We start from the raw sequence: 14618 nt of genomic DNA, 5'->3' as shown, positions 1-14618 counted from the left end.
CACATCACCCCCATTCTACCCAGTCTTCATTGGCTTCCAGTCAGACTTTAGACCAGAAGACACAGAACAGTCCACATCACCCCCATTCTACCCAGTCTTCATTGGCTTACAGTCAGACTGTAGACCAGAGGACCCAGAACAGTCCACATCACCCCCATTCTACCCAGTCTTCATTGGCTTCCAGTCAGACTTTAGACCAGAAGACACAGAACAGTCCACATCACCCCCATTCTACCCAGTCTTCATTGGCTTCCAGTCAGACTTTAGACCAGAAGACACAGAACAGTCCACATCACCCCCATTCTACCCAGTCTTCATTGGCTTCCAGTCAGACTTTAGACCAGAAGACACAGAACAGTCCACATCACCCCCATTCTACCCAGTCTTCATTGGCTTACAGTCAAACTGTAGACCAGAGGACACAGAACAGTCCACATCACCCCCATTCTACCCAGTCTTCATTGGCTTCCAGTCAGACTTTAGACCTGAGGACCAGAACAGTCCAAATCACCCCCATTCTACCCAGTCTTCATTGGCTTCCAGTCAGACTTTAGACCAGAAGACACAGAACAGTCCACATCACCCCCATTCTACCCAGTCTTCATTGGCTTCCAGTCAGACTTTAGACCAGAAGACACAGAACAGTCCACATCACCCCCATTCTACCCAGTCTTCATTGGCTTACAGTCAAACTGTAGACCAGAGGACACAGAACAGTCCACATCACCCCCATTCTACCCAGTCTTCATTGGCTTCCAGTCAGACTTTAGACCTGAGGACCAGAACAGTCCACATCACCCCCATTCTACCCAGTCTTCATTGGCTTCCAGTCAGACTGTAGACAAGAGGACCCAGAACAGTCCACATCACCTCCATTCTACCCAGTCTTCATTGGCTTCCAGTCAGACTATAGACCAGAGGACACATAACAGTCCACATCACCCCCATTCTACCCAGTCTTCATTGGCTTCCAGTCAGACTGTAGACCAGAGGACACAGAACAGTCCACATCACCCCCATTCTACCCAGTCTTCATTGGCTTACAGTCAAACTATAGACCAGAGGACACATAACAGTCCACATCACCCCCATTCTACCCAGTCTTCATTGGCTTCCAGTCAGACTTTAGACCAGAAGACACAGAACAGTCCACATCACCCCCATTCTACCCAGTCTTCATTGGCTTACAGTCAGACTGTAGACCAGAGGACCCAGAACAGTCCACATCACCCCCATTCTACCCAGTCTTCATTGGCTTCCAGTCAGACTTTAGACCAGAAGACACAGAACAGTCCACATCACCCCCATTCTACCCAGTCTTCATTGGCTTCCAGTCAGACTTTAGACCAGAAGACACAGAACAGTCCACATCACCCCCATTCTACCCAGTCTTCATTGGCTTCCAGTCAGACTTTAGACCAGAAGACACAGAACAGTCCACATCACCCCCATTCTACCCAGTCTTCATTGGCTTACAGTCAAACTGTAGACCAGAGGACACAGAACAGTCCACATCACCCCCATTCTACCCAGTCTTCATTGGCTTCCAGTCAGACTTTAGACCTGAGGACCAGAACAGTCCAAATCACCCCCATTCTACCCAGTCTTCATTGGCTTCCAGTCAGACTTTAGACCAGAAGACACAGAACAGTCCACATCACCCCCATTCTACCCAGTCTTCATTGGCTTCCAGTCAGACTTTAGACCAGAAGACACAGAACAGTCCACATCACCCCCATTCTACCCAGTCTTCATTGGCTTACAGTCAAACTGTAGACCAGAGGACACAGAACAGTCCACATCACCCCCATTCTACCCAGTCTTCATTGGCTTCCAGTCAGACTTTAGACCTGAGGACCAGAACAGTCCACATCACCCCCATTCTACCCAGTCTTCATTGGCTTCCAGTCAGACTGTAGACAAGAGGACCCAGAACAGTCCACATCACCTCCATTCTACCCAGTCTTCATTGGCTTCCAGTCAGACTTTAGACCAGAGGACCCAAAGAGTCCACATTACCCCCATTGTACACAGTCTTCATTGGCTTACAGTCAAACTATAGACCAGAGGACACATAACAGTCCACATCACCCCCATTCTACCCAGTCTTCATTGGCTTCCAGTCAGACTGTAGACCAGAGGACACAGAACAGTCCACATCACCCCCATTCTACCCAGTCTTCATTGGCTTACAGTCAAACTGTAGACCAGAGGACCCAGAACAGTCCACATCACCCCCATTCTACCCAGTCTTCATTGGCTTACAGTCAGACTGTAGACCAGAGGACCCAGAACAGTCCACATCACCCCCATTCTACCCAGTCTTCATTGGCTTACAGTCAGACTGTAGACCAGAGGACCCAGAACAGTCCACATCACCCCCATTCTACCCAGTCTTCATTGGCTTCCAGTCAGACTTTAGACCAGAAGACACAGAACAGTCCACATCACCCCCATTCTACCCAGTCTTCATTGGCTTACAGTCAGACTGTAGACCAGAGGACCCAGAACAGTCCACATCACCCCCATTCTACCCAGTCTTCATTGGCTTCCAGTCAGACTTTAGACCAGAAGACACAGAACAGTCCACATCACCCCCATTCTACCCAGTCTTCATTGGCTTACAGTCAGACTGTAGACCAGAGGACCCAGAACAGTCCACATCACCCCCATTCTACCCAGTCTTCATTGGCTTCCAGTCAGACTTTAGACCAGAAGACACAGAACAGTCCACATCACCCCCATTCTACCCAGTCTTCATTGGCTTACAGTCAAACTCTGCACAGAGTTGAATATTTTAGTCCTGACTTTGTGTGTTGCATGGTGGGGCCCCTCAGTAAATCACTGACTTGTTAGGCCCCTACTCTTCAGTTGCATGGTGGGGCCCATCAGTAAATCACTGACTTGTTAGGCCCCTACTCTTCAGTTGCATGGTGGGGCCCCTCAGTAAATCATTGACTTGTTAGGCCCCTACACTTCAGTTGCATGGTGGGGCCCCTCAGTAAATCATTGACTTGTTAGGCCCCTACTCTTCAGTTGCATGGTGGGGCCCCTCAGTAAATCACTGACTTGTTAGGCCCCTACTCTTCAGTTGCATGGCGGGGCCCCTCAGTAAATCACTGACTTGTTAGGCCCCTACTCTTCAGTTGCATGGTGGGGCCCCTCAGTAAATCACTGACTTGTTAGGCCCGTACTCGTCAGGGTCTTCAGGCCAGGGTCTTCTAAAGATACCAAGAACTCATTTAAAAACCTGTGGAGACTTTGCATTCCAGGCTATAGCTCCCAGACTCTGGAACAACTTGCACCAGTTCCTCCGTGATCTTGACTGTTTTGACACTTTTAAGAAACATTTAAAAACTTCTCTTTTAGTTAAGAGTTTAGTTAATTAACCTTTTAACTATCATTTTAATCACCTTTTTATGATGTTGGTCCTGTTGTTTACATTGAATTGTTGTCAAGTGAGACTAACATGCTAACTTCACAAACATGAGACTAACATGCTAACTTCACAAACATGAGACTAACATGCTAACTTCACAAACATGAGACTAACATGCTAACTTCACAAACATGAGACTAACATGCTAACTTCACAAACATGCTAACTTCACAAACATGAGACTAACATGCTAACTTCACAAACATGAGACTAACATGTTAACTTCACAAACATGAGACTAACATGCTAACTTCACAAACATGCTAACTTCACAAACATGAGACTAACATGCTAACTTCACAAACATGAGACTAACATGCTAACTTCACAAACATGCTAACTTCACAAACATGAGACTAACATGCTAACTTCACAAACATGAGACAAACATGCTAACTTCACAAACATGACACTAACATGCTAACTTCACAAACATGAGACTAACATGCTAACTTCCCAAACATGAGACTAACATGCTAACTTCACAAACATGAGACAAACATGCTAACTTCACAAACATGACACTAACATGCTAACTTCACAAACATGAGACTAACATGCTAACTTCACAAACATGACACTAACATGCTAACTTCACAAACATGAGACTAACATGCTAACTTCACAAACATGAGACTAACATGCTAACTTCACAAACATGCTAACTTCACAAACATGAGACTAACATACTAACTTCACAAACATGAGACAAACATGCTAACTTCACAAACATGACACTAACATGCTAACTTCACAAACATGAGACTAACATGCTAACTTCACAAACATGAGACTAACATGCTAACTTCACAAACATGAGACAAACATGCTAACTTCACAAACATGACACTAACATGCTAACTTCACAAACATGAGACTAATATGCTAACTTCACAAACATGAGACTAACATGCTAACTTCACAAACATGAGACTAACATGCTAACTTCACAAACATGAGACTAACATGCTAACTTCACAAACATGAGACTAACATGTTAACTTCACAAACATGAGACTAACATGCTAACTTCACAAACATGAGACTAACATGCTAACTTCACAAACATGAGACTAACATGCTAACTTCACAAACATGAGACTAACATGCTAACTTCACAAACATGAGACTAACATGTTAACTTCACAAACATGAGACTAACATGCTAACTTCACAAACATGCTAACTTCACAAACATGAGACTAACATGCTAACTTCACAAACATGAGACTAACATGCTAACTTCACAAACATGAGACTAACATGCTAACTTCACAAACATGAGACTAACATGCTAACTTCACAAACATGAGACTAACATGCTAACTTCACAAACATGAGACTAACATGTTAACTTCACAAACATGAGACTAACATGCTAACTTCACAAACATGCTAACTTCACAAACATGAGACTAACATGCTAACTTCACAAACATGAGACTAACATGCTAACTTGACTCCATTTCACCAATCAAACAGAGCTAATATAAAGAAAAATATTCAGGGGGTGTGGCTTATGTACTGCTGTGCTCTATAGTCTGGAAAATAGGGTATTAATTGGAGATGTTTGTTTCTTGGTGGCCTCACAAGCAGGTCTTTAAATGTTGGTGGCGTCACAAGCAGGTCTTTAAATGTTGGTGGCGTCACAAGCAGGTCTTTAAATGTTGGTGGCGTCACAAGCAGGTCTTTAAATGTTGGTGGCGTCACAAGCAGGTCTTTAAATGTTGGTGGCGTCACAAGCAGGTCTTTAAATGTTGGTGGCGTCACAAGCAGGTCTTTAAATGTTGGTGGCGTCACAAGCGGGTCTTTAAATGTTGGTGGCGTCACAAGCGGGTCTTTAAATGTTGGTGGCGTCACAAGCGGGTCTTTAAATGTTGGTGGCGTCACAAGCGGGTCTTTAAATGTTGGTGGCGTCACAAGCGGGTCTTTAAATGTTGGCGGCGTCACAAGCAGGTCTTTAAATGTTGGCGGCGTCACAAGCAGGTCTTTAAATGTTGGCGGCGTCACAAGCGGGTCTTTAAATGTTGTTGGCGTCACAAGCGGGTCTTTAAATGTTGTTGGCGTCACAAGCGGGTCTTTAAATGTTGGTGGCGTCACAAGCAGGTCTTTAAATGTTGTTGGCGTCACAAGCAGGTCTTTAAATGTTGTTGGCGTCACAAGCAGGTCTTTATATGTTGGTGGCGTCACAAGCAGGTCTTTAAATGTTGGTGGCGTCACAAGCAGGTCTTTAAATGTTGTTGGCGTCACAAGCAGGTCTTTAAATGTTGGTGGCGTCACAAGCGGGTCTTTAAATGTTGGTGGCGTCACAAGCGGGTCTTAAATGTTGTTGGCGTCAAAAGCGGGTCTTTAAATGTTGGTGGCGTCACAAGCAGGTCTTTAAATGTTGTTGGCGTCACAAGCGGGTCTTTAAATGTTGGTGGCGTCACAAGCGGGTCTTTAAATGTTGTTGGCGTCACAAGCAGGTCTTTAAATGTTGTTGGCGTCACAAGCATGTGTTTGGTAATGCAGGATGTGAGTGGGAGCCAAAAGGACACAAGAAAGGTTGTAGAGCAGCAAAGCACAGAAGTAGAAGTGCAGGCAAGACTGTTGAGGTTTGGGAGAGAAGACAAGAAGTTCCTGACTGCTCTTACACAACTTCTGGGAAACTCCAGCCCAACACTAGCAAGTCTTCCAACACACAACTCAAATTTTTTTTTCATTTTACTCTGAAAACCTTTCAGTTGGCACAAAGACTTGGGGGCGGTCATGTGACTGACACACTTTCACAATGGAAGATGTACAAACCCCGTTTCCATATGAGTTGGTAAATGGTGTTACATGTAAATATAAACAGAATACAATGATTTGCAAATCCTTTTCAAGCCATATTCAGTTGAATATGCTACAAAGACAACATATTTCATGTTCAAACTCATAAACTTTATTTTTTGCAAATAATCATTAACTTTATAATTTGATGTCAGCAACACGTGACAAAGAAGTTGTGAAAGGTGGCAATAAATACTGATAAAGTTGAGGAATGCTCATCAAACACTTATTTGGAACATCCCACAGGTGTGCAGGCTAATTGGGAACAGGTGGGTGCCATGATTGGCTATAAAAGTAGATTCCATGAAATGCTCAGTCATTCACAAACAAGGATGGGGCGAGGGTCACCACTTTGTCAACAAATGCCTAAGCAAATTGTTGAACAGTTTAAGAACAACCTTTCTCAAGCAGCTATTGCAATGAATTGAGGGATTTCACCATCTACGCTCCGTAATATCATCAAAGAGAATGTGGAGAAATCACTGCAGGTAAGCAGCTAAGCCCGTGACCTTCCATCCCTCAGGCGGTACTGCATCAACAAGCCACATCAGTGTGTAAAGGATATCACCACATGGAACACTTCAGAAACCCACTGTCAGTAACTACAGTTGGTCGCTACATCTGTAAGTGCAAGTTAAAACTCTCCTATGCAAGGCCAAAACCGTTTATCAACAACACCCAGAAACGCCGTCTGCTTGGCTGGGCCTGAGCTCATCTAAGATGGACTGATACAAAGTGGAAAAGTCTTCTGTGGTCTGACGAGTCCACATTTCTAATTGTTTTTGGAAACTGTGGACGTCGTGTCCTCCGGACCAAAGAGGAAAAGAACCACCCGGATTGTTCTAGGTGCAAAGTGTAAAAGGCAGCATGTGTGATGGTATGGGGGTGTATTAGTGGTCAAGACATGGGTAACTTACACATCTGTGAAGGCACCATTAATGCTGAAAGGTACATACAGCTTTTGGAGCAACATATGTTGTTATCATGGACGCCCCTGCTTATCAAGACAATGCCAAGCCAGGTGTTACATCAACGTGGCTTCATAGTAAAAGAGTGTGGGTACTAGACTGGCCTGCCTGTAGTCCAGACATTGAAAATGTGTGGCACCTGCAATGTGAGAAGGGAGACCCCCGGACTGTTGAACAACTTAAGCTGTACATCAAGCAAGAATGGGAAAGAATTCCACTTCAAAAATGTGTCTCCTCACTTCCCAAACCAAAACTGAGTGTTGTTCAAAGGAAAGGCCATGTAACACAGTGGTGAACATGCCCTTTCACAACTACTTTGGCACGTGTTGCAGCCATGAAATTCTAAAGTTAATTATTATTTGCAAAAAACAAAGTTTATGAGTTTGAACATGAAATATGTTGTCTTTGTAGCATATTCAACTGAATATGGCTTGAAAAGGATTTGCAAATCATTGTATTCCGTTTATATTTACATCTAACACCATTTACCAACTCATATGGACACGGGGTTTGTATTTTGGTGCTTGACACATGTTACAGTTAGCATTTTAGCTTTAGCATGCTAGCTTTTTAAGCCAATTTAACAGGTTTACACTATAGTGTTGCATGCTATTGTTAGCATAGTAAAGCTATCATGCTAGTTTTAATGTTTTTTTAGCTCATTTTGCTCATAATGTTTGTTACTTGATGCTATCTGACCAGCATGCTAACTGTTAGCATTTCAGTTCAGCTTTGGCTCTTTAGCATTCACACAAAATTTCCATTGCATTTTCTAGTTCTGTAAAAAGTGTAAATATTGTACTGGTTTTGAAGGTGAAAAATAACTAAAAGGCCCCCGCAGCTTGGGGTGTGTCAGTCTGTGGCCCTCAGTGGAAATAGTGTGGACACCCCTGCACTAAAGTGGTGTATGTATGTATATACACACACACACACACACACACACATACATATATATATATATATATATATATATATATATATATATATATATATATATATATATATATATATATATATATATATATATATATATATTTTTTTTGTAAATACCATTTTGTGTGAAATTTTGAGAGGAATGTAAGTTTTCTGTTTTCGAATCAGGCTGTGCGATACAAGCAGTCCTGCAGCAATGTGTTTACTTGTGTGTGATATCATGTGCGATACAAGCAGTCCTGCAGCAATGTGTTTACTTGTGTGTGATATCATGTGCGATACAAGCAGTCCTGCAGCAATGTGTTTACTTGTGTGTGATATCATGTGCGATACAAGCAGTCCTGCAGCGTGTTTACTTGTGTGTGATATCATGTGCGATACAAGCAGTCCTGCAGTGTGTTTACTTGTATGTGATATCATGTGCGATACAAGCAGTCCTGCAGCGTGTTTACTTGTGTGTGATATCATGTGCGATACAAGCAGTCCTGCAGTGTGTTTACTTGTGTGTGATATCATGTGCGATACAAGCAGTCCTGCAGCGTGTTTACTTGTGTGTGATATCATGTGCGATACAAGCAGTCCTGCAGTGTGTTTACTTGTATGTGATATCATGTGCGATACAAGCAGTCCTGCAGCGTGTTTACTTGTGTGTGATATCATGTGCGATACAAGCAGTCCTGCAGTGTGTTTACTTGTGTGTAATATCATGTGCGATACAAGCAGTCCTGCAGCGTGTTTACTTGTGTGTGATATCATGTGCGATACAAGCAGTCCTGCAGCGTGTTTACTTGTGTGTGATATCGTGTGCGATACAAGCAGTCCTGCAGCGTGTTTACTTGTGTGTGATATCATGTGCGATACAAGCAGTCCTGCAGCGTGTTTACTTGTGTGTGATATCATGTGCGATACAAGCAGTCCTGCAGCGTGTTTACTTGTGTGTGATATCGTGTGCGATACAAGCAGTCCTGCAGCGTGTTTACTTGTGTGTGATATCATGTGCGATACAAGCAGTCCTGCAGCGATGACTTTAGTACAACAGAAGAAAGTGTGTGCTTATTGGAGGACAAAAGGTAAGTAGCATGATACATTCCTGGTACTTGTTTGTGCAGTGAAAAGGTAAACAAGTAAAAAAAGAGTGAGATACAGGACTAAATAAAAATCAAGGATACCAAGTGGATGACATCAGTGCTGACAAAAACAAGTTTTCAGAGAATAAAAATGAGTAATGTGCAAATGTTTTGTGTGCTGTTACTTCTTGCTGATTAGCTGATAAATGCTGACAGTGCAGATCAGCATGAAGACTGATACACTCAGCAGATTACTTTGGCTGCACTAGTCTGATACTGGAAATATATATACTGGAGTCTGATACTGGAAATATATACATCTATATACTGTAGTCTGATACTGGAAATATATACATCTATATACTGTGCGTAAATTGTCTGATACTGGAAATATATCTATCTATATACTGTACGTAAATAGTCTGATACTGGAAATATATCTATCTATATACTGTACATAAATAGTCTGATACTGAAAATATATGTATGTATATATGTATATACTGTACGTAAATAGTCTGATACTGAAAATATATGTATGTATATATGTATATACTGTATGTAAATAGTCTGATACTGAAAATATATGTATGTATATATGTATATACTGTACATAAATAGTCCGATACTGAATAGATACTGAAAATATATGTATGTATATATGTATGTATATATGAATATACTGTACATAAATAGTCCGATACTGAATAGATACTGAAAATATGTGTATGTATTTATGTATGCATATTGTATATATTGTATGTAAATAGTCTGATACTGAATAAAGACTGAAAATGTATGTGTGTATGTATGCATATTGTATATGCTGTACATAAATAATCTGATACTGAATAAATACTGAAAATATATGTATGTATACAGTATATGTATGCATTTTGTATATACAGTACGTAAATAGTCTGATACTGAATAGATACTGAAAATATATGCATGTGTGTATGTATGTATATTGTATACAATGTATGTCTATCTTATTGGTACAGTATCCAGCTGGTATCTTACTGGTATGTAGTGGTATCTTACTTGTACCTAACTGGAATCTTACTGGTATTTAACTGGTGTCTTACTTGTACCTAACTGGTATCTAACTGGAATCTTACTGGTATCTTACTGGTATTTAACTGGTGTCTTACTTGTACCTAACTGGAATCTTACTAGTATCTTACCGGGATCCAAGTAGTATCTTACTGGTTTCTAAGTGGTATCTTACTGGTATCTAAGTAGTATCTAACAAACTGGTATATTACTGGTATCTTACCACAATCTCAGAGGTATCTTACTGGTATCTAACTGGTATCATATTAGTATTTATCTTACTGGTATTTAAGTGGTATCTTATTAGCATTTGACTTGTATCTTGCTGGTATCTCGGTCATATTTCATTGTTATCTTTGTGGTATCTTCTTGGTATTTGACTTGTATCCTGCTGGTATCTCAGTGATACTTGACTGGCATCTTGCAGTTATTTGAGTGGTATCTTGGTGACAGTAGCTGTAAAATGAGTACAGTTCAGTAATTGAGTGGCGATACAAGAAGGATGTTTACACAATGTGATGATGCAAAGCCTCATTAGCATATGACTTGATAATTAGCGGGTGATGGCACACCTGTGACTTCCAGCACGCCAAAGAAGCGGCGCCCTTTGGCAGCGTTGGTGCTAATGCGCTTAAGCGCGTGCACTCGCTCCTGGTAGATAACGTTGGCTTGACGATAAGAGCACAAAATGCTAGATTTGACACCTGCTAAACAAAGAGTGCTTAGTGCGTATTGTTGGCACTTCTATTTACGTATGTGCGTATTAGCACGCGCTGGTGGCGACACAATGCAGCCTCGCTTTCCTCCTCTTGATGTTGGCGTCGCTGCACACTTCCTGTCCAAAACACTCCCTGCCAGCACAGGTGCATTGTGGGAAATATACTTTTTTTCTCCAATGGCCTCTTACTGGTATTTAAACGGCCATCTTACAGGTATCTTACTGGCTTCTTACTGGTATCATACGGACATCCTACTGGCATCTTACTGGCATCATACTGGCTCCTTACTGGTATCATACAGACATCCTACTGGCATCTTACTGGTATCATACGGACATCCTACTGGCATCTTACTGGCATCATACTGGCTTCTTATTGGTATCATACAGACATCCTACTGGCATCTTACTGGTATCTTACTGGTATCATACAGACATCCTACTGGCATCTTACTGGTATCTTATAAGTATCTTACTGGCATCATACTGATATCTTACTGGTATCATACAGACATCCTACTGGCTTCTTACTGGTATCTTACTGGCATCATACTGGTATCTTACTGGTATCATACAGACATCCTACTGGCATCTTACTGGCTTCTTACTGGTATCTTATAAGTATCTTACTGGTATCATACTGATATCTTACTGGTATCTTTCAGACATCCTACTGGCTTCTTACTGGTACCTTATAAGTATCTTACTGGCATCATACTGGCATCATACTGGTATCATACTGGCTTCTTACTGGTATCATACAGACATCCTACTGGCTTCTTACTGGTATCTTATTAGTATCTTACTGGCATCATAATGGTATCTTACTTGTATCATACAGACATCTTACTGGCTTCTTACTGATATCTTATAAGTATCTTACTGCCATCATACTGATATCTTACTGGTATCATACAGACATCCTACTGGCTTCTTACTGGTATCTTACTGGCATCATACTGGTATCTTACTGGTATCATACAGACATCTTACTGGCTTCTTACTGGTATCTTATAAGTATCTTACTGGCATCATACTGATATCTTACAGATATCCTACTGGTATCTTATAAGTATCTTACTGGCATCATACTGATATCTTACTGGTATCATACAGACATCTTACTGGCATCTTATAAGTATCTTACTGGCATCATACTGATATCTTACTGGTATCATACAGACATGCTACTGGCATCTTAAATTAAAGTACCAATGATTGTCACACACACACACACGAGGTGTGGCGAAATTATTCTCTGCATTTGACCCATCACCCTTGATCACCCCCTGGGAGGTGAGGGGAGCAGTGAGCGGCAGCAGTGGCCACGCCTGGGAATCATTTTTGGTGATTTAACCCCCAATTCCAACCCCTTGATGCTGAGTGCCAAGCAGGGAGGTAATGGCTCCCATTTTTATCGTCTTTGGTATGCCTCGGCCGGGGTTTGAACTCTACTGGCTTCTTACTGGTATCTTATTAGTATCTTACTGGTATTATACTGACATTGTACTGGTATTATACTGACATCTTAATGGTATCATACAGATATCTTACTGGTATCATACAAGCATCTTACGTGTGTCTCACTGGCATCTTTCTGGTATATTACTGGTATTGCACTGGCATCTTACTGGTATATTACTGGTATCATACAGATATCTTACTGCCATCCTACTGGTATCATACAGGTATCTTAATGGTATATTCCTGGTATCTCACTGGCATTTACTGGTATCTCACTTTCATGTAACCATTTGTTTCCCATGTATGTACATTACTATGAATTAAATTGTGTTTGGAGTCAAATAGTATAAAATAATGAGGTTGAATCATTGCACCTGGATTACACTTGTACTAATACCAACATTTTTGGTCATTAGATGCAGCACTTTTTACTTTTACTGGAATATGTTTGAGAAGAAGAAGCACTACTTTTACTCCGTTACATTAAGTAAAACTTATTTATACCAACAATATGTTTAATCGAGTAATCAAGGCTTAAAAAGACTATTCCTTTGTCAGCGACCCTGTCACGTGACTCCGTTTGACCAATCCAAGTAGTGCCATCGAAACCACTTCACCAATCAAACAAGCACAAAGTACAGAAGCTTAAAATAGGTCAATATGTTTAAATCATGTAATAAAATATAAACCTTCTGGTTTATTAAGTGTCAGAATGTTCCCAAAATAAGACACTTTTATTTCTGTTTGAGACAACTGCTGAACGTTTGACTAAAAAGCGATCTTTTTGTGTGTCTGTGATGATCCTAATAACCACAAGTGTCATTTAAACATTGATAACAATATCCAAAAAGCAGTAGAAAAGTGTACTTACCTGTTAGACCCGGAGCTCGAACGTGACTAGCACTAGCTTAGTAGCATGTAGCATACTCTTCTTCTACTACTTTATAACGTAGACAAACATTCTCTTCTTCTACTACTTTATAATGTAGACAAACATTCTCTTCTTCTACTACTTTATAACGTAGACAAACATTCTCTTCTTCTACTACTTTATAACGTAGACAAAACATTCTCTTCTTCTACTACTTTATAATGTAGACAAACATTCTCTTCTTCTACTACTTAATAACGTAGACAAAGAAGGTGAAATGAGCACAGTCGCCCCCTAGTGTAGGAGAGATAGAACATGGAGACTAGAATAACTGCACATGTTGCTGTGAAAATAGAAAAACTTCAGTAGAACATACTTGAGAGAACATATTTCCATATTGGCCAACCTTGAGACCTCCGATACCGGGAGGTGGGGGGTGGGGGCGTGGTTGGGGCGGGGGCGTGGTTAGGGGCGTGGTTAAGAGGGGACTATATTTAAGCTAGAATTCACCAACTCAAGTATTTCATATATATATATATATATATATATATATATATATATATATATATATATATATATATATATATATATATATATGTATGAAATACTTGACTTTCAGTGAATTCTAGCTATATATATATATATATATATATATATATATATATATATATATATATATATATATATATATAAATGATAAATGGGTTATACTTGTATAGCGCTTTTCTACCTTCAAGGTACTCAAAGCGCTTTGACAGTATTTCCACATTCACACACTGATGGCGAGAGCTGCCATGCAAGGCGCTAACCAGAAGCCATCAGGAGCAAGGGTGAAGTGTCTTGCCCAAGGACACAACGGACGTGACTAGGATGGTAGAAGGTGGGGATTGAACCCCAGTAACCAGCAACACTCCGATTGCTGGCACGGCCACTCTACCAACTTCGCCACGCCGCCCCCATACATATATATATATATATATATATATATATATATATATATATATATATATATATATATATATATATATATATACACATACATATATATATATATTTATATATACATACACATATATATATACATATACACATTATGTGTATATATATATATATATACATATACACATATATATATACATATATACATATATATATATATATATATATATATATATGTACATGTATATATATATATATATTTATTTTATTATACATATAAATAAAATAAATACTTGAATTTCAGTGTTCTGGAGGCTATCCAGTAGATGGCAGTATTGTCCTGTTTAAGAGT

General features: G+C 40.4%; 1 long non-coding RNA gene across 1 annotated transcript in view; it reads right to left on the bottom strand.

The window, feature by feature from the left end:
* LOC133630525 (uncharacterized) overlaps window positions 1-13493 on the bottom strand; it is a 74649-nt gene extending 61156 nt beyond the window's left edge. The window contains exon 1 of the long non-coding RNA XR_009821271.1: window positions 13328-13493. This is a non-coding gene — a long non-coding RNA (uncharacterized LOC133630525). The remainder of the gene's footprint in view (window positions 1-13327) is intronic.
* Between the last annotated feature and the right edge of the window lie 1125 nt (window positions 13494-14618).

The sequence above is a fragment of the Entelurus aequoreus genome, linkage group LG15 (genome assembly GCF_033978785.1).
Source record: "Entelurus aequoreus isolate RoL-2023_Sb linkage group LG15, RoL_Eaeq_v1.1, whole genome shotgun sequence".
Classification (NCBI taxonomy): domain Eukaryota; kingdom Metazoa; phylum Chordata; class Actinopteri; order Syngnathiformes; family Syngnathidae; genus Entelurus; species Entelurus aequoreus.
This window is presented reverse-complemented; position numbering and strand designations above follow the sequence as displayed.